Source organism: Capricornis sumatraensis, chromosome 1, assembly GCF_032405125.1.
Source record: "Capricornis sumatraensis isolate serow.1 chromosome 1, serow.2, whole genome shotgun sequence".
Taxonomy (NCBI): Eukaryota; Metazoa; Chordata; class Mammalia; order Artiodactyla; family Bovidae; genus Capricornis; species Capricornis sumatraensis.
In genome coordinates this window covers 210,099,565-210,122,194 of record NC_091069.1, presented here as the reverse complement: position 1 = coordinate 210,122,194, position 22,630 = coordinate 210,099,565, and the positions used below count along the sequence as shown (strand labels likewise).

General features: G+C 35.9%; 1 non-coding gene across 1 annotated transcript; it reads right to left on the bottom strand.

The window, feature by feature from the left end:
- Positions 1–22,025: 22,025 nt before the first annotated feature.
- LOC138093587 (U6 spliceosomal RNA) lies at positions 22,026–22,131 on the bottom strand. The gene has a single exon (XR_011146120.1). It is a non-coding gene; the product is annotated as a U6 spliceosomal RNA (small nuclear RNA).
- Between the last annotated feature and the right edge of the window lie 499 nt (positions 22,132–22,630).

Below are 22,630 nucleotides of genomic sequence, written 5' to 3'. Positions count from 1 at the left end.
TTGCATAAACAAAAGAGGTTTATAGTAGAGTAAAATTATTTGTTTTCTTTTAAAAGTAATTTGAAAGGCATATTCAGAATGTATTAAGCTAGAAAGTCTGGTATAGAAAAGCAAGAAAGACCCTTAAAATAGTTCAAATAAGAGAAGATAAAGGTCTACATGAAGGCAGAAGTCTGAAGAATGAAAAGTAGCCAATTTTAACAAATATTACTGGGTTTTATTAATAGTAACTGGTGACTGACTTGGTATGTGAGTCAGAAAGAGCAATAAATTATGATACTAAACTTTCTGTTAAATGATGACAGCATAAAATGTATGGTAAAATTTTTGTTCTCATTAAAATATACCTACCACTACCCATAAACTCAAACTTATTCTACTTCTGTGTTGTTAAAGTTAATAGCAGCATATTAAAAAGCAGAGACATTACTTTGCCAACAAAGGTCTACCTAGTCAAGGTTATGGTTTTCCCAGTAGTCATGCATGGATGTGAGAGTTGGACTATAAAGAAAGCTGAATGCTGAAGAATTGATGCTTTTGGACTGTGGTGTTGGAGAAGACTCTTGAGAGTTCTTTGGACTGCAAAGAGATCCAACCAGTCCATCTTAAAGGAAATCACTCTGGGGTGTTCATTGGAAGGACTGATGTTGAAAATGAAACTATAATACTATGGCCACCTGATTTGAAGAGCTGACTCATTGGAAAAGACCCTGATGCTGGGAAATACTGAAGGCAGGAGGAGAAGAGGATGACAGAAAGATGGTTGGATGGCATCACCAACTCAATGGACATGATTTTGAGTAAGCTCTAGAAGTTGGTGATGGACAGGGAGGACTGGAGTGCTGCAGTCCATGGGGTTGCAAAGAGTTGGACATGACTGAGCATCTAACTGAACTGAACTGAAAGTTAATAGAAATAATTATTAATTCGCATGTTACAGATCCTTATTTTAACATGTTTATCAAATGTTTAAATATAGAAATTATTTCCATAGGCCTAAGAATTTTAAACAAACCTATTTCGTTTATTGTGATAATTAAAAAGAGTATTCTAAATTGTGATTTTTCATTTTACATGTTATTTGGCAAATATTTTTTCCCCGAGGCCTTTGGTAATTTTTTTTTCAATTGAACAAAAATAGTAGCTTTCTGATACAATTGACCATTTCTACTTTCACTGGACTCTGTAACTGCATGTTCAGCAATGAGAGTGAAAATATTTTCAAAAAGTTAACATACACAGTTGTAGGCATATTGAGGATAAGGGAATTTATGGTCTTTTTAGATAATAACTAAGATTAAAATATATAATAAAGTTTAAAGTCAGAAGTCAACTATGTACTGCCATTTTATTTTTTTTAAGGGGGAAAAGTTTTATAAATCTTTATTACATATCTTCTGAACTCAGCTGTAATTTATAGCAATGTAAAAGGCAAAATATTTAGGCAAAAAAAATGAGTATAAACATAAAGCATTCCTTTCCGTGGTATACTGCAATATTTACAATAGCTAACAGCATGGATTTTGGAAACTTGAGCATATAATAGCATTCTGTCATTTTTCTCCAAGTTCATTGACATTGTCAAGGCATATTTAACTCAGCAGGAGAATTAAAATTTCATACTTGGTTATTTCATGAAGCATTCTTCTTACCCTGTGCTTTCATCTAAAAACTCCCTTTTCATTTCTTTCAATAAATTACCATCTATTCATATCTCATGGCTTCATTAGAATGTTCAGATGCAAATAATCAAAACACCACCTGCTTTCAAACTATATTTATATAAAAGTTTACTTTTGCTTTGTAATTTGGATAATGGCTGAGGAAACATTTATGAATATAATCTCTGTGGGAAAGCAGAGTTAGAGAGTTTGGTCAGAATCCCTTGTGGTATAACATGATCTGTTTTATCAGTTGGATTGAATTTAAATTAGTTGTGTGGTATTAGACAGTTATTACCGCTGGGGAAAAATAAAACTAGGTAAGACAAAAATCTAATAAAGACATTTGAATTTTAATAACTTAAACAAAAGAAAACTGTTTCTTTAATAGAAACTCTGTGCTTCTGGTAGTTTTATTCTAATTCCACCTGTTAGAGAACATCCTTTTCAAACCAGGTACATAATATATTGCAGTATAATTCTCTTCTACCTGCACCAGCCCCAAACTTCTTGTCCTCTAAATTCTTATTATTTAAAAGTATAATACAGTCTTCCAATTCTTGAAGGATTGAGATCTAGTCCTTTTCTTAATGTTCACAATTCTAATACCATTTATTTAATTTACGTGTTACCACAGTTTCATGCTAAGGATTATACATACTATCTTCGTATTAGCTATCAAAGACAAAACACAAAAACAAAAAACTATTCAAATAGAAGCTAAATCTAATGACATAATTTTATGAGATAATATCAGGAGATATTATCTTGCTCATAGTATATCATATACATTTTGTCAAAGAGGAAACTATACTTTGGTTATTTATCTTGCTCTATCAAGGTACATACAGGTAAAAGAAAAAGCTGCAACTTGAACCATTTCTTTTTAATGTATTACATGGTTTCCATCTATTTCAACTTTGAAACTATGTAATAAAATTATATTTTATTTTATTCTGATATGACTTGGATTCACTTTTACTTTAAAGTCCTGAAAATTCACACTTAATTTGGTTTCATATCTGCTTCAATATCACCTCCTTACTTCCATCCTCATCTATTCTTCCATTCTGATTTCCACTGCCAGCTAGAATCCTTTAAGTCTAAAAATTGCATTTACTTACTATAATGCCACAAAACATAAAATTTGATGTTTATTTGCAAAATCTTTGTTTTGTTTTATTGCTTATTAAATACATTTTTCATTTCCATTACTGTTGAATGTGTAAAAATTAATAAAGGGGGACTTCACTAAAATGGAATTGGAAATGGATCTCTCATGCAGTAACACTCCATATGAATTACAGGAAGAACTGTCGATTACAGGCCACAAAACAAATAATCAACAGAAAAGGATCATTAATAACAGCCCCCAATAGGGAAACATATATTCTATTCCCTATAAGAAATTGACTACTCCAGCAACTGGCCAATGAGAAACTGTCATCACGTGAAATCTCACTTTGCTCCAGTGGATTTTTATTCAAACAACCTCTTTTAACTTCTTCCTTTTTCTCTGTAAAATAATGATCCTTTCCTTTGTTTGTTGAACTTGCCTATTGCTTTTGCCATGGCTAGCTCGTCCTGAATTACAATTCCCTGCTCTTTGGAATAAACCCATTTTTGCTGATAAAAGTACTGACTTTTATTTCTAAGGTCAAAAGATAATAGTAATAGATGCCTCATACTTCTTTTATTGCTGTCAGCAGCCTAGTAGGTCACTATGACTAGTGTGAATTGTTTTGAACTCTGAATTTTCTACTGTCATTTTTATCTCTGCCGTCTACGGGGTTGCACAGAGTCGGACACGACTGAAGCGACTTAGCAGCAGCAGCAGCAGCATACTCAAATCCTATCTGTTCCAAAAAGCACATATTAGCGTCTATCACTTAAACATCATTTTACCTGTTGCTTCATGTGTTTTATTTTCCTATTTATAAAGTTGATCTGGCCTTTATAGTGAGTTCTGTGTATTTTTCTATAATTAACTATTATTTAGTGTTTTGAAAAGTGAAAGTGAAATTGAAGTCGCTCAGTCGTGTCCGACTCTTAAGGACTGTAGCCTACCAGGCTCCTCTGTCCATGAGATTTTCCAGGCAAGAGTACTGGAGTGGGTTACCATTTCCTCCTCCAGGGGATCTTCCCGACCCAGGGATCGAACCCAGGTTTCCCGCATTGTAGGCAGACACTTTACCGTCTGAGCCACCAAGTGTTTTAACATGTATCAAAAATCCTGATAACTACTGTGTTTTAATCCTCGTGATATCCCATAAGTTAGGCACAGCAATTAATCTTACTTATAAAAAGAAAAGTAGCTTATGTAACGTTGCACAATTACTAGGTTTATACTAAATTTATTATTAGGTTTAGCTTTTTCACTTTTTGATTGAAGAATGCTGCTGCTGCTGCTGCTAAGTCACTTCAGTCCTGCCCGACTCTGTGCGATCCCAGAGACAGCAGCCCACCAGGCTCCCCCAATCCCGGGGATTCTCCAGGCAAGAACACTGGAGTGGGTTGCCATTTCCTTCTCCATGACTGAAGAATATTTGACTTTATTTTTCTCCACAAAGAGTGGAAATGTCTTTAGAAAACTTAGAATTCATAGTCTTCATACTTCCTTTTAAACAATTTTTTAAAGGCTTTCCGTTGTAGTCACTAAGTAAATAGGGTTATTCATAAAGGAAATGGAAGCCAGTCATATGTTAAAATTTTAGGTATACTTGGTTATATAGATTTATAAAAACAGACTTATAAAAAAGGGGACATTATTCTGAGAAAAAAATATATACCTGGTTTTTAAAAACTAAATTTGTGCTACTATTGACAGACTGCATGATTAAATCTTGTCCTACCTGAGAATTCATCTGAATATAAATAACAAAAGCATTGTTTCAAATATTTATTAATAAGGTTCTTTTCTCTTCTAAGGGATAGAAATGAAGATGAATTGGAATTTAGCATATGGCCTAAGAATAAAACCCAGAAAACTTAATTCATGTGGATAGCAAATTTTCAAAAATTCACCAGCATCATTTCTGTAATAAATATGGCTGCAACATTTGTCATTCAATAAGTTGCCACAGCTAAAGAAAAAATGAAAATCTTAATGTCTGTTCTCTAGGACATAATTTGACAAACTATGTCATGACAGCTAAAATGGAATATCTATATAGGGCAAGGGGCAAAGAAAAGTCATATTTTTCATATTTCCTTCTTGCAGTAAAAGAAACAGCATCTTAAAATGTTAAAGATTAAGAAAAAGACATTTATAAACTTCAAGCTTTCAATGTCTTCAGTTCAGTCGCTCAGTCATGTCCGACTCTTTGCAACCCCATGAATTGCAGCATGCCAGGCCTCCCTGTCCATCACCAACACCTTGAGTTCACCCAAACCCATGTCCATCGAGTCGGTGATGCCATCCAGCCATCACATCCTCTGTCGTCCCCTTTTCCTGCTACCCCCAATCCCTCCCAGCATCAGAGTTTTTTCCAATGAGTTAACTCTTCTCATGAAGTAGCCAAAGTACTGGAATTTCAGCTTTAGCATCATTCCTTCCAAAGAAATCCCAGGGTTGATCTCCTTCAGAATGGACTGGTTGGATCTCCTTGCAGTCCAAGGGACTCTCAAGAGTCTTCTCCAACAGCACAATTCAAAAGTGTCAGTTCTTCAGTGCTCAGCTTTCTTCACAGTCCAACTCTCACATCCATACATGTCTACTGGAAAAACCATAGCCTTGACTAGGCGGATCTTTGTTGGCAAAGTAAGGTCTTAAATAAGTTGAAAATCCAGTGTGGCATCTAGTTTACTTTTGTATACTCCTTTGAGACAATATTTCTGTTTCTAAATATAATCAAAGAGAAAGAGGCCAATAAACTTTTGTTATAAAGTACTGTATGTGGCAGAAGTCTAAAGTCCACTTAAATTTCAAAGGTAATTAGTTCTTTTAATTAAAAATGCATCCTCTAAGGCTTTTAGTGTTGATGATGAGAGATTCGGTCTGACACTAAGTGAAAACTACAATGAAGCTGGAAAGAAAGGAGACATCTCAAAATAACAATGTTTTAAATTAATTACGAGAATCAGTCAGCTGACCAGCCAAGTATGAAAATAACACAATTTTTACATTTGATGTTCCTTCTTGATTGTTTGGTTTTATGCAATTATTAAAATTACAGTGTCAAAGAAAATTGTCTACACAATAAGGTCTTTCATAGTCATATATATTTAGAGCAGGTTTAGCTCTAGGTATAGAACATTGAATCTGTATGTTTCACAAAGAAAATAAACCTTATTGATATGTATGTATATTTATGTATGTATGATATTTATGTATTTTTGCACAAAGTATATTTTTATAAGAAAACTGTTTAAAAACTATGCCATTATTTCGTTTTGTTTAGTTGCTAAGTTGTGTCCAACTCCTTTGCAACACAATGGACTATAGCCCAAAGCCTCCTCTGTCCATGAGACTTCCCAGGCAAGAATACTGGAGTGGGTTGCCATGCCCTCTTCCAGGGGATATTTACAACTCAGGGATCAAACCCAGGTCTCCTGCATTGCAGGTGGATTCTTTACCAGCTGAGCCACCAGGGAAGTCCAAGAATACTGCAGTAGGTAGCTTATCCCTTTCTCCAGGGGATGTTCCTGACTCAGGAATCCAAATTGCATTGCAGGCAGATTCTTTACTAGCTGAGCTACCAGGAAACGTGAAAGTGAAAGTCATTCTGTCCTGTCAGACTCTTTGCTACCCCCATGGACTATAGCCTGCCAGGCTCCCCTGTCCATGGAATTCTTCAAACAAGAATATAGAGTGGGTAGCCATTCCCTTCACCAGAGGATCTTCCTTACCCAGGGATTGAAACCAGGTCTCCAACATTGCAGGCAGATTCTTTACCATCTGAGCTGCTAGTGAAGCCTGAGCCACCAGGGAAGCCCCAGTGTATTTCCCTATTTCTGGCAAAAGTAACATTTGATGAAGTCTCAATATTTCTGCCATTCTAATTGCAGTATTCAAATATAAAAAATAATTATTGTGATTTTTAACCTAATAAGTGCCACATTTGTGAAATTGCCTGTAATAAACTATTTTTAGTCTATATTTGACAATTTCTTAACATTATACTTAATATTTGTGTATACAATTTGCTTAATTTTGTTCTATATACTTATTCTTAAAAGATTGTTTAATTTTAAAATGTTAATGCTCTGAAAAGAAGCTACTTGCAATACTAATGATTTATATGATTTACATATATATTCTATTAATTAATAAGTGTGATGTAGGAAAAACTAGTATTTTATATTTTATTCTGATTTTTATTATCAGCATAAAATATCCAATTAACTAATATCTAAAGCAACCATTAAAAATAGGACAATACAAAATCACTTCAGGGATATTAAGAATATATTGCTTTGTTCATCCAAACTGAAATATAGATGGGACAAAATAGAAATCTAAAAGTACTTAGAAATTGAGAACAAAATGTATTCACAAGGCAATTTATGTGATGTGCATGCTTGCTCAGTTGTGTCTGACTCTTTGGGACCTCATTGACTGTAGCCCTCCAGGTTCCTCTGTCCGTGGGGTTTCTCAGGCAAGAATACTGGGGCAGGTTGCATTTCCTACTCCAGGGGATCTTTCTGATCCAGCACAATCTCTAATGCCTCCTGCACTAGTAGGCAAGTTCTTTACCTTTTGTGCCACCTAGGAAGCCCCAGTTTATGTGATAAAAAACATTAAAAAGTTAAAAATATAGAAAATAGAATAATAGGTGAAATCAGTGGTAGAAACATCAATCTATAAAGTAGAATTTGAAATGAATGATTTGTTTTTAAATGTAATTTTTAAATATCAAATAAAAAGACTTTAGTTTCTAAAATGAGACCCAGATAAATGAATCCACTTATTATTTCAGGAAGTTCACATTTGAGACATGGACATTTCTATTCATACCATATATTTCATACCAGGCTGTGTACACTATTTCATAATTAGAAAATGTTTAATCTTGCTGGTCAAAACCAACACTATTTTAAAAATATTCCTGTACTTTAAAAGTACTTTAGTAAAACCAGGAAGAACATATGGAAGTTCACAGTTTACGTACTGCTGAAGCCTGGCTTGGAGAATTTTGAGCATTATTTTACTAGCGTGTGAGATGAGTGCAATTGTGTGGTAGTGTGAGCATTCTTTGGCTTTGCCTTTCTTTGAAATTGGAATAAAAACTGACCTTTTCCAGTCCTGTGGCCACTGCTGAGTTTTCCAAATTTGCTGGCATATTGAGTGAAGCAATTTCACAGCATCATCTTTCAGGATTTGAAATAGCTCAACTGGAATTCCATCACCTCCACTACCAGAAGAACCAGAGATCAAATTGCTAATATCCACTGGATCATTGAAAAAGCAAGAGAGTTCCAGAAAAACATCTATTTCTGCTTTATTGACTATTCCAAAGCCTTCGACTGTGTGGATCACAATAAACTGGAAAATTCTGAAAGAGATGTGAATACCAGACCACCTGACCTGCCTCTTGAGAAATCTGTATGCAGGTCAGGAAGCAACAGTTAGAACTGGACATGGAACAGACTGGTTCCAAATAGGAAAAGGAGCCCATAAAGGCTGTATATTGTCACCCTACTTATTTAACTTATATGCAGAGTACATCATGAGAAATGCTAGGCTGGAAGAAGCACAAGCTGGAATCAAGATGCCGGGAGAAATATCAATAATCTCAGATATGGAGATAACATCACCCTTATGGCAGAAAGTGAAGAGGAACTAAAAAGCCTCTTGATGAAAGTGAAAGAGGAGAGTGAAAAAGTTGGCTTAAAGCTCAACATTCAGAAAGCTAACATCATGGCATCTGGTCTCATCACTTCATAGGAAATAAATGGGGAAACAGTGGAAACAGTGTCAGACTTTATTTTTTGGGGCTCCATAATCACTGCAGATGGTGACTGCAGCCATGAAATTAAAAGACACTTACTACTTGGAAGGCAAGTTATGACCAACCTAGACAGCATATTCAAAAGCAGAGACATTACTTTGCCAACGGAGGTCCATCTAGTTAAGGCTATGGTTTTTCCAGTAGTCATGTATGGATGTGTAATTTGGACTGTGAAGAAATCTGAGCACCAAAGAATTTATGCTTTTGAACTGTGGTGTTGGAGAAGACTCTTGAGAGTCCGTTGGACTGCAAGGAGACCCAACCAGTCCATCCTAAAGGGGATCAGTCCTGGGTGTTCACTGGAAGGACTGATGCTGAAGCTGAAACTCCAATACTTTGGCCACCTGATGCGAAGAGCTGACTTATTTGAGAAGACCCTGATGCTGGGAGGGATTGGGGGCAGGAGGAGAAGGGGATGACAGAGAATTAGATGGCTGGATGGGATCACTGACTCGATGGACATGAGTTTGAGTGAACTCTGGGAGTTGGGCATGGACAGGGAGGCCTGGCATGCTGTGATGCATGGGGTTGCAAAGAGTTGGACACGACTGAGTGACTGAACTGAACTGAACTGAAGGCTCACTGAAAAGCATCCAGAAAATATAGGAGATTAAACAGCATATTGGAAGCTGGAACATATTAGACTGGTCTTTTTCGCCCAGACTTTTATATCAGAAATAATGGCTTGAAATTTTTGGTTTACTTTAAGGTCAACTGAGAAATTATAATTACTATACTATATAGTGAGACAAAACTTGATAACCAGTAAAAATAAAACTTTGCTTCAGCCATCTTGTACTGAATTATGAAATTCTCTTGATTTGTGTTTATTTAAGCCAGATCATTTTCAGTATCCAAAATAGCAATTTAGAATGACCTTTTAGATACCCTTACTTTTCCACATTACCACCAAAATTAAAACATTTAAAAAGCATAATGTTTCCTACCTGTTCAAATGAGAAATTTGAGCACATTGTCTTTACTTTCCCATTGCAAACTTTCATTAAAATTATAGAAAAAACGTCTCTTATTTTAAACATTAAATGTATAGTACTATTGAAGTAAAAAATGCATTATTGAACAGGATTTGACTAATCTCAGAGTTTCTCCTTCAAGATATTAACTAAAAAAGGAATAATAGTAATGCAAAGGGAGAAACTCAGAAGACATCTGCTGAGCCAAGTGATGAATGATAACATCACCAGTAATGACAATTCAAAATCATGGACCCGTTGATATGACACACTGAAAAAGGCAAGCATCTGTGTGCTATTATTGCCAAACTTGCCTAACTTGATTCCAATCATGGAATAATCAAACATATAAATTGAGGGACATTTTACAAAATATAACTTATTGGTACTCATGAACAGTGTCAAAGTTGTGAGAGATAAGGAAAGAATATGAAATTGTTACAATCTGGAAGAGACTAAGTAAAGGCCAATAACAATAACAACTAGTGTGGGAGCTGGTTTAGGATCCCAAACAGGAAAAGAATGTTAGAGGGAAAAAAAACATAAATTTTGTACAGTGTGTATAGTTTAGTTAGTAATATTGTACCAATAATTTTTGTTCTTTATAATTGTAATATGGTGCCATATATATATATATATATATATATATATATATATATATATATATATATGTATATTAGAGAAAGCAGGGTGAGGAGAAGCTCTAATTTTTGCAGCTTTTTTATTAGTCTAAAATCAATTAAAATTAAAATGTGAAACAAAACCAGCACTTTAGCAGCCTACAAAATAGTGGTGGAAAAGGTGGAGGGGAAAAGTGATGAATGAGAAGAAGACCCAGTATAAGCAGGAAGAGATTGTTTTCTTTTCTTTCTTTTCTTTTTTTTTTTTTTTCTTTTTTGGTAAGACTAGAAAAACTGGGCTTCCCTGGTGGCTCAGATGGTAAAGAATCTGCCTGCAATGCAGGAGACCTGGGTTCAATCCCGGGATGGGAATATGCCCTGGAGGAGGGCATGGCAATCCATTCCAGTATTCTTGCCTGGACAATCCCATGGACGGAGGAGCCTGGCAGGCTACAGTCAATGGGGTCTCAAAGAGTTGGACATGACAGAGCAACTAAGCACTCAGAGAGACTAGGATTCAAGCTGGAGGAAGCCAAAAACTCAGAACCTAAACAGAAGGAAACCAATAAGGGGGTAAGACCTTTTATTTCAAACAGAACTTAAGCACAGTCATTAAATGTAAATTCATAGTATTTAAAAGTACAACCTTAGGCTATGCATTTCCTGTCTCTCGCAGCAGTTACCTCAGAATAAAGTGTCAGGAACAGCATTGTTAGCTGTGTTAAAACATGTTTCTGATGGGCATGAAATATTGATTTTAGACAATTTAGAATTTTTCTCTCTAAGTTTGTGACTAAGTTGACATAGAGTGGATCTAGAGTAGTTCTGTTGCTGCCGCTGCTAAGTTGCTTCAGTTGTGTCTGACTTTGTGCGACCCCATAGACGGCAGCCCACCAGGCTCTACCGTCCCTGGTATTCTCCAGGCAAGAACACTGGAGTGGGTTGCCATTTCCTTCTCCAATGCATGAAAGTGAAAAGTGAAAGTGAAGTCGCTCAGTCTTGTCTGACTCTTCGCGACCCCATGGACTGTGGCCTACTAGGTTCCTCTGCCCATGGCATTTTCCAGGCAAGAGTACTGGAGTGGGTTGCCATTGCCTTCTCCAAAGAGTAGTTCTAGACATTGCTATTTAAGAAATGGAGAGGTGGGTGTAGGGTAGGGGGCAGGCAGCAGATTTTTAATTTACAGTTAAATTTGTTATCTATTCACTTTTCTATGAATAGTTGACTATTCCTTGTGGAGTTGTACTTTCCATAATATAGATACTGCATTAAAATCTATATCCTCTGTCTCTTGTGGGTTTTCCTGATAACTCAGTTGGTAAAGAAATCGCCTGCAATTGCAGGAGACTCCGATTAGATTCCTGGATCAGGAAGGCCCCCTGGAGAAGGGATAGGTTACCTATTCCAGTATTCTTGGACTTCCCTTGTGGCTCAGTTTGTAAAGAATCTGCCTGCTACAGGGGAGACCTGGGTTCAACCCCTGGGTTGGAAAGATCCCACGGAGAAGGGAAAGGCTACCCACTCCATTGAGGCTCAAGACACTTAAACCAGCTTTAGAGCTGATAATTTGCTCAGACAGCAGCACTAAGTTATCTCTGGCTTCTTCATGGAATACTTAAATGTAACCTTTTTTTTCTTTTCTTTTACTTTTTATTTCTGTAATCATAAATGTTTCTACAAAGTTTGAAAAACTTAAATCAGAGGAAGCTCACATATCCCAATTAAAGTTAAAAACAATAATAATCTTATTTTATCAAAGAAAACAAGGAATCTTATTATTTATATATTATGCATATAATCAGATTGGTATTAAATGCAATTTGGGTCTGCTTGCCAGTAGTGCAGCAAAGCTGATTTAGTCACACCTAGATGTGGTGAAGGAAAATACAGCTTTCATTTCAGGTTCCAAGCAAATAGAACAGATAGCTCATATGCATAACACCCAAACTCCCTGATGGTTTTCACTGAAGCTTTTAGAAAAGCAATATTTGGCATGAGAGCTGCAGGGTATATGACTTTCCTCTGATTGGTCCGTACTGAGGTAACAGGGTGATGGTTCAGGAATCTCAGTCATCGACCTTCTGATTCCAGCTAATCGGGGTTTCTTTGCTTGTGCTCAGCATGTAGTTACCATGTTCTTTCTTCTTGTGGGGGTGGTCTTAGTCCTGTAGAACAACTCAAAAGTACATGTCAGGTTGTATATCTATCCCTTGAGGAGAAACTAGGACTCTGTTTTATTGATAAATTATTGTCATTACTTTTCTATTTTCTTTTCCTTTGTTTCTGCATTCTCTCACTTCTTTAGTTATTAACTGCTTGTGCCAGCTCTTTGAAACTCAGGGAAGACCTAGAAGACTTAGAGTTTATTCTACAAACAGCAAATGGGGGCCACAGAGGGGCTTTTGGTCCTATTCAGTTTCAAAATTTTTTATTGTTAATCTCATTACTTTAAAAATTATTTGAATTTTTGGTTAAATCTTTGAAAAAAGCTTACAGAAATAAAAAAATTCACCCATGTGGAAATTGAAACAATTTCATAATTTTCTAAATTGAGCTTTTGAAAAAATTTCCAGATGATGAGAACTAAGCAGATATTGTGGAAATGATATTCTGAAACTCCTTAAAACTGTCCTTTACTTTTGCTATCAATAAATATTGTGTATGACTTCTATCATAGTTTTCTCTCCAGCCAAAGGCCTACAATTAAACCATCTGCCAAATAATAATTAATTTATCCTTTTTGTCCTGAGGGAAATGAGCAAAATATTCATCAACATGAATATCCTGTCAAAATCTTTAATGCTTGTGGCAGTTTTATCTTACCTATAATAAACCAGTATACATACTGGATTTCATTATTTTTCAGAAATTCTAATTCAAATTTAATTTAAAATGGAATTGTTTATATTTTCTTCTGTAAAAGCATATTTAAAAGTATTTTATTTATTGAAGGAACTCTTTATATTTGATTAAAATATTTAGAGACTATTATCCTACATAGGTTTTATATTTTTTAACTACACCCCTGATTTAAATAATTCAAAATTAATTTAAGTAATATACTTTTAATTTTTTAAAGCCATAAAATTTAGTTTTATTAAGAGTATTCATTTTATTATGATATGAATAAGTTAAAGATAAAAGTGCCTATTAACTCCTTATGACCACATAAGATTGAATGCAAAAATGTGGAGATAAGGCTCTCTCTAATTGTGGTCTTGTTAAACTGCTTTAAACACAAATGTTATCTTATTTCCTATTTGAGGCAGAAATAATGAAGATGTGAACACATTTTAAATATCATTGAGATGTGCCAATATATAAAAATTTTTACTTGTACAAACTATACATATTATTTTATTTATATCATCAATAATTGGACAGAGATTTGCATTTTAAAAAAAATCTCATTTTATCTTCATGAAAATTTGGGAATTTATTGTTTTCATTCTTCAGATGAAATAGCAGCCTCAGGTAATAATATCCCAAGACCACAATTCTAACAGATTTTGAAGATGAAACTCCAACATAGACTGTTAATGCCTTGCCCTTTCTGTAATATGATGCATGTTTCTAGGATCAGTAGAAGTCTAAGCTTTCCATTAGGACATTTCCCAGTTTATTAAAGAATGAGGGAGTGCATTGCTATTTAATATTTATTTGTCTGGAACCATGAAATGGCATTTGTTCTAAGGTTTTGTAATACATTCCTGTGTCTGTGAAAAACACTAGAGAAAATTAGCCACTGTAATCATAAAATGTGTTTGTATATATTTATCTCCTCCAATGGCATTGCTTGAGGATCTGAGGAAGTTTATGTAACTATTACCGATCCCCAGTGGGTCCAGGAACACTCAGTGAGTTATTTGCCTGGAGATACAAATGCCAGTCAAAAGAAACCAGGTTCAGTGTAGCAGAGGAGAAACTGTATTCATTGATCAAGGAATGGAGAAGGGAGAGCTTATGCTCTAAAAACACCTTATCTCTGAAGGGTGGGGAGTAAGGAAATTTTAAGGGATAAGAGATAGACATGTCATGAGATAGACATGTCATCAAAAAAAAAAAAAAGGGGGGGGGGTGGAAATTTCCAGGAGCAGCTGGGCCATGCAGTCTTCCATATATTTTTGCACAGGCATGAATTCTGCCTAAGAGAGTGCAAACCCCTTCTTCTTCCCCTTTCTCCCCATGAGTAGCATGGTAATGAAGGAAAAGTCACTTTCAGACACCTCCAGGTCCATCTCCACAGGTTCCTTGCTGTAGTCAAGCTCTGAAGTTCCAGCTACACAGGTTCCGGCTCTGTAGTCAAGTCAGACTGGTTCAGGGCAATTGACCACTGCATATTTCTTAAAGCACTACTGTAAACATCCGTCAATTACCATGTGCTTGGAGAAGGAAATGGCAACCCACTCCAGTATTCTTGCCTGGAGAAACCTACGGACAGAGGAGCTTGGTGGGCTACAGTCCACGGGTCGCAAAGAGTCGGACACGACTGAGCGACTTCACTTTCACTTTCACTTGGAAGCAAATACAGACAGAAATCAAGGAAAGGCTCCTTTAGCTTTTATGGACTTGTATGGGTGCCAAAGACATCACATATTCAGAGTTTAAGTAGTGCACTAAATGATCTGTAACCTTTCCTTTCTCAAGGGAATCTTCCAAACCCAGGGATTGAACCCAGGTCTCCTTCATTGCAGGCAAATTCTCTACCATTTGAGCCACCCGTTCAGTTCAGTTCAGGTGCTCACTTGTGTCTGACTCTTTGCGACCCCATGACTGGTGCACACCAGGGAAGCCCTAAATGATACATTAAGTGTATTTTATAACATACTGACTTAGGTTGTATTCAGAACTTATAGTATACACTCACATACACAGATACACACAGAGATATGTACAGAAAATAACCATCTGTACTTTTCCTTCACATACACTTAGCAAAAGCAACATTTCCAAAATTCCCATCTGTTCTGCATATGAACCTACCTAATCATGCTCTGACTGAAACAGCTTTTAACTTACATTCTTGTAAGATGGTAGGTTTAGAGGTTTGAGTGCATTAAAAATTATTATCCTTTTACACTATTTCCATGAAAGCGTTATGATAGACAAGAATTCATTAAAGCAAAATCCAGTATAGGTTTTTAGATGTTGTCCATATCTACACACACACACAACACCACATACACAGACATACATTTATACATATAAATATGAAAAATATATAATGTGCAACTAGCATAGTTTTGAAGTTGTAAATAATATAATCACTTTAACAGCTTTTTAGTTTATTATATTTTCTGTGAACTCTATAGCAAGGAGTGTCTGAAAGACATAATCTAGACTAGATATTGGAGAAGGCAATGGCAACCTACTCTAGTACTCTTGCCTGGAAAATCCCATGGGCGAAGGAGCCTGGTAGGCTGCAGTCCATGGGGTCGCAAAGAGTCAGACATGACAGAGTGACTTCAGTTTCACTTTTCACTTTCATGAATTGGAGAAGGGCTGCCGTCTATGAGGTCGCAGAGTCAGACATGACTGAAGCGACTTAGCAGCAACAGCAGCAGACTAAATATAAATCTAGTTAAGTCATTAGATAACACAGCAGGTTCTAAATTCCATAAAAAATAGCTAGATAGTCTTGACAATAATAAACCAATTATAACAAATGCAGGCTACTGGGCTCATGTTTGTGTGTGTTTGTGTGTGTGTTTGTGAAAGAACATTTAAGAGTTACAAGGTTCAGCCTGACATTCCTAGATTAAATTCCCTCTACCTATTTTTATGAACATTTCTTAAGTCTTCATTATATTTCTAATGAAAGAAGGATAATCATAATTTGTAAAAAGCCATCATTTATAGGACAAAGGCATGGAGGTATAAAGAAATTAATGTGTGGTTCATAAAGTACACCAGTACCACAGCTGCACTTGCTACTAAAGCAGTCACAACCTATCACCAAGTAAATACACTTTATTATATACATAAGTACATTTAGAACTGGGCTGTATATTATTCCTCAGATAGTCCAAGTGGGTTACACTTTCAACTTTTTTTCAATGTGTTTCTCCCAAGACCATCTGTTTGAAATTTCTGCTCAAATCCCTTATTTCTCTAGATACAATTATAATTTGATTTTTCATTAAGGATGAATGAAACTATTGATAACTGATTGGGACTTTTTCTAAAAGATTTTATTGAAGTATAATTGATATGAGGCACTAACTTGTATTTTTTTAGGAGATTTAGCATATGCATTCATTCTTATAAACATAGCCCCAATTAGGTATGGATTATTTCCATTTCCTGTGAAACTTCTTCCAGGACCTTATGGCTGGCGTCCCTCTTACTTTGTCTCCAAGTCTATCACTTATTTGGTTTTTATTGCAATAGATTTTTTTTTTCCTTTTCTGGAATATTTTATAGATGAATTAAAAAAAAAATATGTCTGGCCTCTTTGACATAGGATAACACTTTGGCATAAATTCATGTCACTGCATGCACCAGTAGCTTTTCTTGTTTACTTTTGCAAAGTAAAAGTGTGTGAAAGTTAAAGTGTTAGTCACTTAGTTGTGTCCAACTCTTTACCACCTTATGGACTGTAGCCTGCCAGATTCCTCCATCCATGAGATTTTCCAGGCAATACTGGAGTGGGTTGCTATTTCCTTTTCCAGGAGATCTTCCCAACCCAGGAATTGAACCCGGGTCTCCCATACTGCAGGCAAACTCTTTACTGTCTGAGCCACCAGGGAAGCCCAATCTTTTCTGTGGACACTTTTCCACAGTCAAGATTTTCTCGGTTTAGTGATATTATAGAATTTAAATATTGTGCAATGGAACTGTTTTAACCAAAGAATGCATAGGAAAGTTTTATAATAATTTCCCCAGATTATTAGCATTTTAAATAAGAACAAGAAAATTTGAGTTATGTCAAATATAATTGTAGATCATCAGGTTTACAAGGTGATGTTTTGAAAAAATATGTCAAATGCCAATGGGGGGTACATGTCTTAATTTTTTTCTGAAATTGAAAAAGGTTTCAGAGCCTCCTTCTCAGTGTGAACTATTCTCTGCAACCACATGCTTGTTCTGTATAGTTTTTTTAGTTTAAGTATGTTCATTCTTGCTCTTGATTTTGTTTATAAAAATGAATCTTTAAAAATTTAGGAAAATAATACTAAGTATATGGAGAATGAAGCAAAGAATCATAATTATTTCATTGTAAGAAAAGATGTGACCTCAGATAGGTGACCAGGAAATAATGTTTTAAACATTTTACATTTCAACACATATGGATGTCCTGTGTTTTGATGTGTTGGAGGAGTTTGTAATTTCCTCAGTTCTGTCTCATCATAACAAAAATTTGAAGCAATGGACCAGCATTACAGCCCTCAGATGGACCAGTTCCTTGTTACAGCTCAGTTTTATTTAGAAAGTAAAGGAAAATGCATCCTTGTGGTGTGAGGGCATGCCAACCCAAAAGATGTGAAGAGAAGAAAGGCCCCTGGCCCAGTTTTTGGCTCCTCTTTTTATATGTTTTTCTCCTTCCCCAGGCCTGCCCTGTGTAAATTGGGCTAGCCAGGAATGTTGTTTGTTTTACCTGAGGTTCTCAATCCGACCCTTCCTTTGTTCTATTTTAGCAGGTTTTCCCTTCCTTGTCTTTTAGCCACTGCCATTTTGGACTCCTTTTTCCTATTCTTTCCTGGTGGCTCAGGGGTTAAAGCATCTGCCTGCAATGTGGGAGACCTGGGTTCGATCCCTGGTTTTGGAAGATCCCCTGGAGAAGGAAATGGCAACCCACTCCAGTATTCTTGCCTGGTGAATCCCATGGACGGAGGAGCCTGGTGAGCTATAGTCCACGGGGTCGCAAAGAGTCAGGCACGACTGAGCGAATTCACTTCACTTCACTTCACTTTTCCTATTCTAACTACCTAACAGATGAAGTTATGAATTTAATGAGAGTTCAGTACATGTGTAAAATATAAATGTAATTTCTCACTTAGAATCATAGGCTTTCATACTATCAGGTAGACATATGGATTTTTAAAAATAAATGATACCATTAATCAGGAAATGTCTGATTATTATAGATTTTAAGCTGTCAAAATCTAAATATTTTTTTCATTAAATTTTATGAAGCTCGCTTGTTCTCAAGAAACCTATTGACAAACATAGTATAAAAATGGAAAATCTCACTTATGACTACATGTGAAAAAATTCTAAATCCAAGAAACAAACTTAGCAACACAAATATGAGTAAACTATGAATGAATAGGTATTATGTATGATAGCTCTGGTAGAGGACATCTGTTAGTTATTAAATTCTTATTAATAGGAAAAAAAAAGAGAAAAAATAATTAGTTATGAGGCCCCACCTCCAAATATCACATTAGTGATTGGAGCTTCAACATGAATTTTAGGGGAACACAAACAGTGAATCCATAGCAGCTTAGTAATATTAAGAGGGGCTCTGAAGGATCACTTTTATGTCCTTACCTCCATAGTGCAGTAGCAGTTTAATTGCTCCTTGGTAGTCTGCATCCGTCACCCCAGCTAGCACAGTAGCTGTCATCTTTGCTTGTTGATTCAAGGCATTAGGGATTCACAGTGGCCAGGCAACAATCTTAACTTCAGTTAAATGAAATCATTTTCGTGTCTACTTGTAGAAGTATTCTTCTCTTAGAGACTGAGGCTGCTAGTCCAGCAGAACATAAGATCATAGGAAAGGAAGCAAAAATTTTGGTGAGAGGTCACTAGGGTTAAGAGTGAGTGGTGTCACTCCCATTTCCACTTCATGATTCCTGAACCCTTGAGTCCTGGGTATAGGAGAAAGAGTGTCATATATTGGATGCTGATTCAAAGCACATACACCTTCTAGAGAACCTTGCCTCAGCCCTGCAAGATATTATGATCTCAAGTTCAAGTTCAGTCGCTCAATCGTGTCCAACTCTTTGTGACCATATGGACTGCTGCACGCCAGGCTTCCCTGTCCATCACCAACTCCAGGAGTTTACTCAGACTCATGTCCATTGAGTCAGTGATGCCATCCAACCATCTCATCCTCTTGCATCCCCTTCTCCTCCCACCTTCAATCTTTCCCAGCATCAGGGTCTTTTCAAATAAGTCAGTTCTTTGCATCATGTGGCCAAAGTATTGCAGTTTCAGCTTCAGCATCAGTCCTTCCAATGAATATTCAGGACCAATTTCCTTTAGGGTTGACTGATTGGATCTCCTTGCTGTCCAATGGACTCTCAAGAGTCTTCTCCAACACCATGGTTCAAAACCACCAATTCTTTGTCATTCAGCTTTCTTTATAGTCCAACTCTCACATTCATACATGACTACGGGAAAAGAAAAATAACTTTGACTACACAGACCTCTGTTGGTAAAGTAATGTCTCCGCTTTTTAATATGCTGTCTAGGTTGATCATAACTTTTCTTCCAAGGAGTAAGCGTCTTTTAATTTCATGGCTGTAGTCACCATCTGCAGTGATTTTGGAACCCAAGAAAATAAAGTCAGCCACTGTTTCCCCATCTATTTGCCAAGAAGTGATGGGACTGAATGCCATGCTGTTAGTTTTCTGAATGTTGAGTGTTAAGCCAACTTTTTCACTCTCCTCTTTCACTTTCATCAACAAGCTCTTTAGTTCTTCATTTTCTGCTATAAGTATTGTGTCATCTGCATATCTGAGGTTATTGATATCTTTCCTGGCAATGTTGATTCCAGTTTGTGCTTCACCCAGTCTAGCATTTCTAATGATGTACTCTGCATATATGTTAAATAAGCAGGGTGACAATCTACAGCCTTGACATACTTCTTTCCCCATCTGTAATCAGTCTGTTGTTCCATGTCCCACCTTTAACTGCTGCCTCTTGACATACATACAGATTTCTCAAGGGGCAGGTTAGGTGGTCTGGTATTCCCATCTCTTTAAAAATCTTCCACAGTTTGTTGTGATCCACACAGTCAAAAGCTCTGGTTTAGTCAATAAAGCAGAAATAGATGTTTTTATTTTTATTTTTTTTTCTGGAATTCTCTTGTTATTTCTATGATCCAACAGATGTTGGCAATTTGATCTCTGGTTTCTATGCCTTTCTTTTCTAAATCCAGCTTGAACATCTGGAAGTTCACAGTTCACATACTGTTAAAGCCTTGCTTGGAGAATTTTCAGCACTACTTTACTAGTGTGTGCAGTAAGTGCAATTGTGCGGTACTTTTAACATTCTTTGGCATTGACTTTATTTGGAATTGCAATGAAATCTGACTTTTCCAGCCCTGTGGCCACTGCAGAGTTTTCCAAATTTGCTGGCATATTGAGTGCAGCTCTTTCACAGCATTATCTTTCAGGATTTGAAATAGCTCAATTGGAATTCCATTACCTCCACTAGCTTTGTTCATAGTGATGCTTCTAAGGCCCACTTGACTCCACATTCCAGAGTATCTGGTTCTAGGTGAGTGATCACACCATCGTGATTATGATCTAGCTGGAACTATAACTGAGAAATCAAAAGGTTATCCCACCATTCTGTCAAGCCAGATATTTCAGAATTGTAGGGAACATGATTAGACCAGTAATTTTATGGAAATGACACATTTAATTGAGTTACTGTATCAGAAACAGTACTGTGTGGGAGAGCATGATGATGGATAAAGCATTCTAAAAAAATCACAGAAGATAGTTATGATAGAAATATTGTATGAAGGGAAGGCAAATCTAATATCAAGAATAAATGTTTATTTCAATGAGAATAGAATGATAGATCTTCTATGGTGGAAAATGTAGTCCTTCTTTTCATTGTTCTTATTGAAAATGTGTGCTTTCTTTATTTTCCTTAAATATTATGAAATTTTATCAATTTCATTTTTATTTGTAAGAACCAGTTGCTTTTAAAAATAGTTCCTTTTTTGAACACATTTAGGTCAGTTCTAATGAGGTAGATGAACCTAGAGCCTATTATACAGAGAGAAGTATGTCAGAAAGAGAAAAATATCATATACTAATGCATATATGTGGAATCTAGAAAGATGGTTCTGATAAAATTATTTGCAGGGCAACAATGGAGACACAGACACAGAGAACAGACATATGGACATAGGCTGGGAGGGGAAGGAGAGGCTGGGATGAATGGAGAGAGTAACGTGGAAGCATACATTATCATGGATTTCCCTGGTGGCTCAGACGGTAAAGCGTCTGCTTGCAGTGCAGGAGCCCAGGGTTCGATTCCTCGGTCAGGAATACCCCCTGGAGAAGGAAATGGCAACCCATTCCAGTACTCCTGCTTGGAAAATTCCATGGACTGAGGAGCCTGGTAGGCTACAGTCCATGGGGTTCCAAAGAGTCGAACACGACTGAATGACTTCATTTTCACTTTTTTTTTTTTTTCATGCATTATCATATATAAACTAGATAGCCAATGGGAATTTGCTGTGAACTTGGTGACTTGGTGAACTCTAACCAAATCTCTGTATCAACCTAGAAGTGTGGGATGGTGAGGGAGGTGGGAGGTAATTTTAAGAGGGAGGGAACATAGTTATACATATGGCTGGTTCATGTTCATGTTTGACAGAAACCAACACAATACTTTAAAGCAATTATTGTCCAATTAAAGATAAATTTAAAAAAATACAGGGTTAAAAAGAAAAAAAAATCCATTTTATATTCTTATTTTTAAAAAATTCTTTATATTGTCCTTAATTCTAAGTAAATGGATTTTAATTTAACTCTTAAGCTATAAGCTTAGGTAATGGATTTTCGATCTTTTTATTTTCAATATGAAAATGCAAAAGCAAGAGTTTCATCCATGTATTGCTTTGGTTGATATAATATTTTATTACAATGTAATCAAAGCATTTTCATCCTTACACAGGGACCATGCTAATCTTCTCTGTATCATTCCAATTTTGTGCCAAAGAGAGCACAAAATATCTTCTAATTTAACTTGTCAGTTCTTTGACATAGGCATGTTTAGAAAAGTTTGCTTACTTTATACATATTTATGAAGTTTTCCAATATTTTTAATTATTGTTCTTTGTTATTGAGAAATAAATAATTTTCTTTGGGGAGAAAATTCATGTTGTATAGTTTCAATCTATTTTAATTTGTTGAGACTTGTTTTACACCCAGTATATTTTCTAGAATAGTAAATACCCCTTGTGCTCTTTCAGAGTGTAGTCTACCTTTGCTGGCTATAGTAATCTACATACACCAATTAAAGTAACTAATTGATATTCTTTAAATCTTCTATATTTACTAAGTAATTATGCTTACCTATTCTGTCAGTTATTTAAAAGGAGGTGTTGAAATCACCAACTATCATTTTGGATTTATCTGTTCCTAATTTCACTTGTGTCTGTTTTGCTCATGTGTTTCCAAGCTATGTTTAAATGTATACACATTTAGGACTGTCATATTTTCTTGATCAATTGA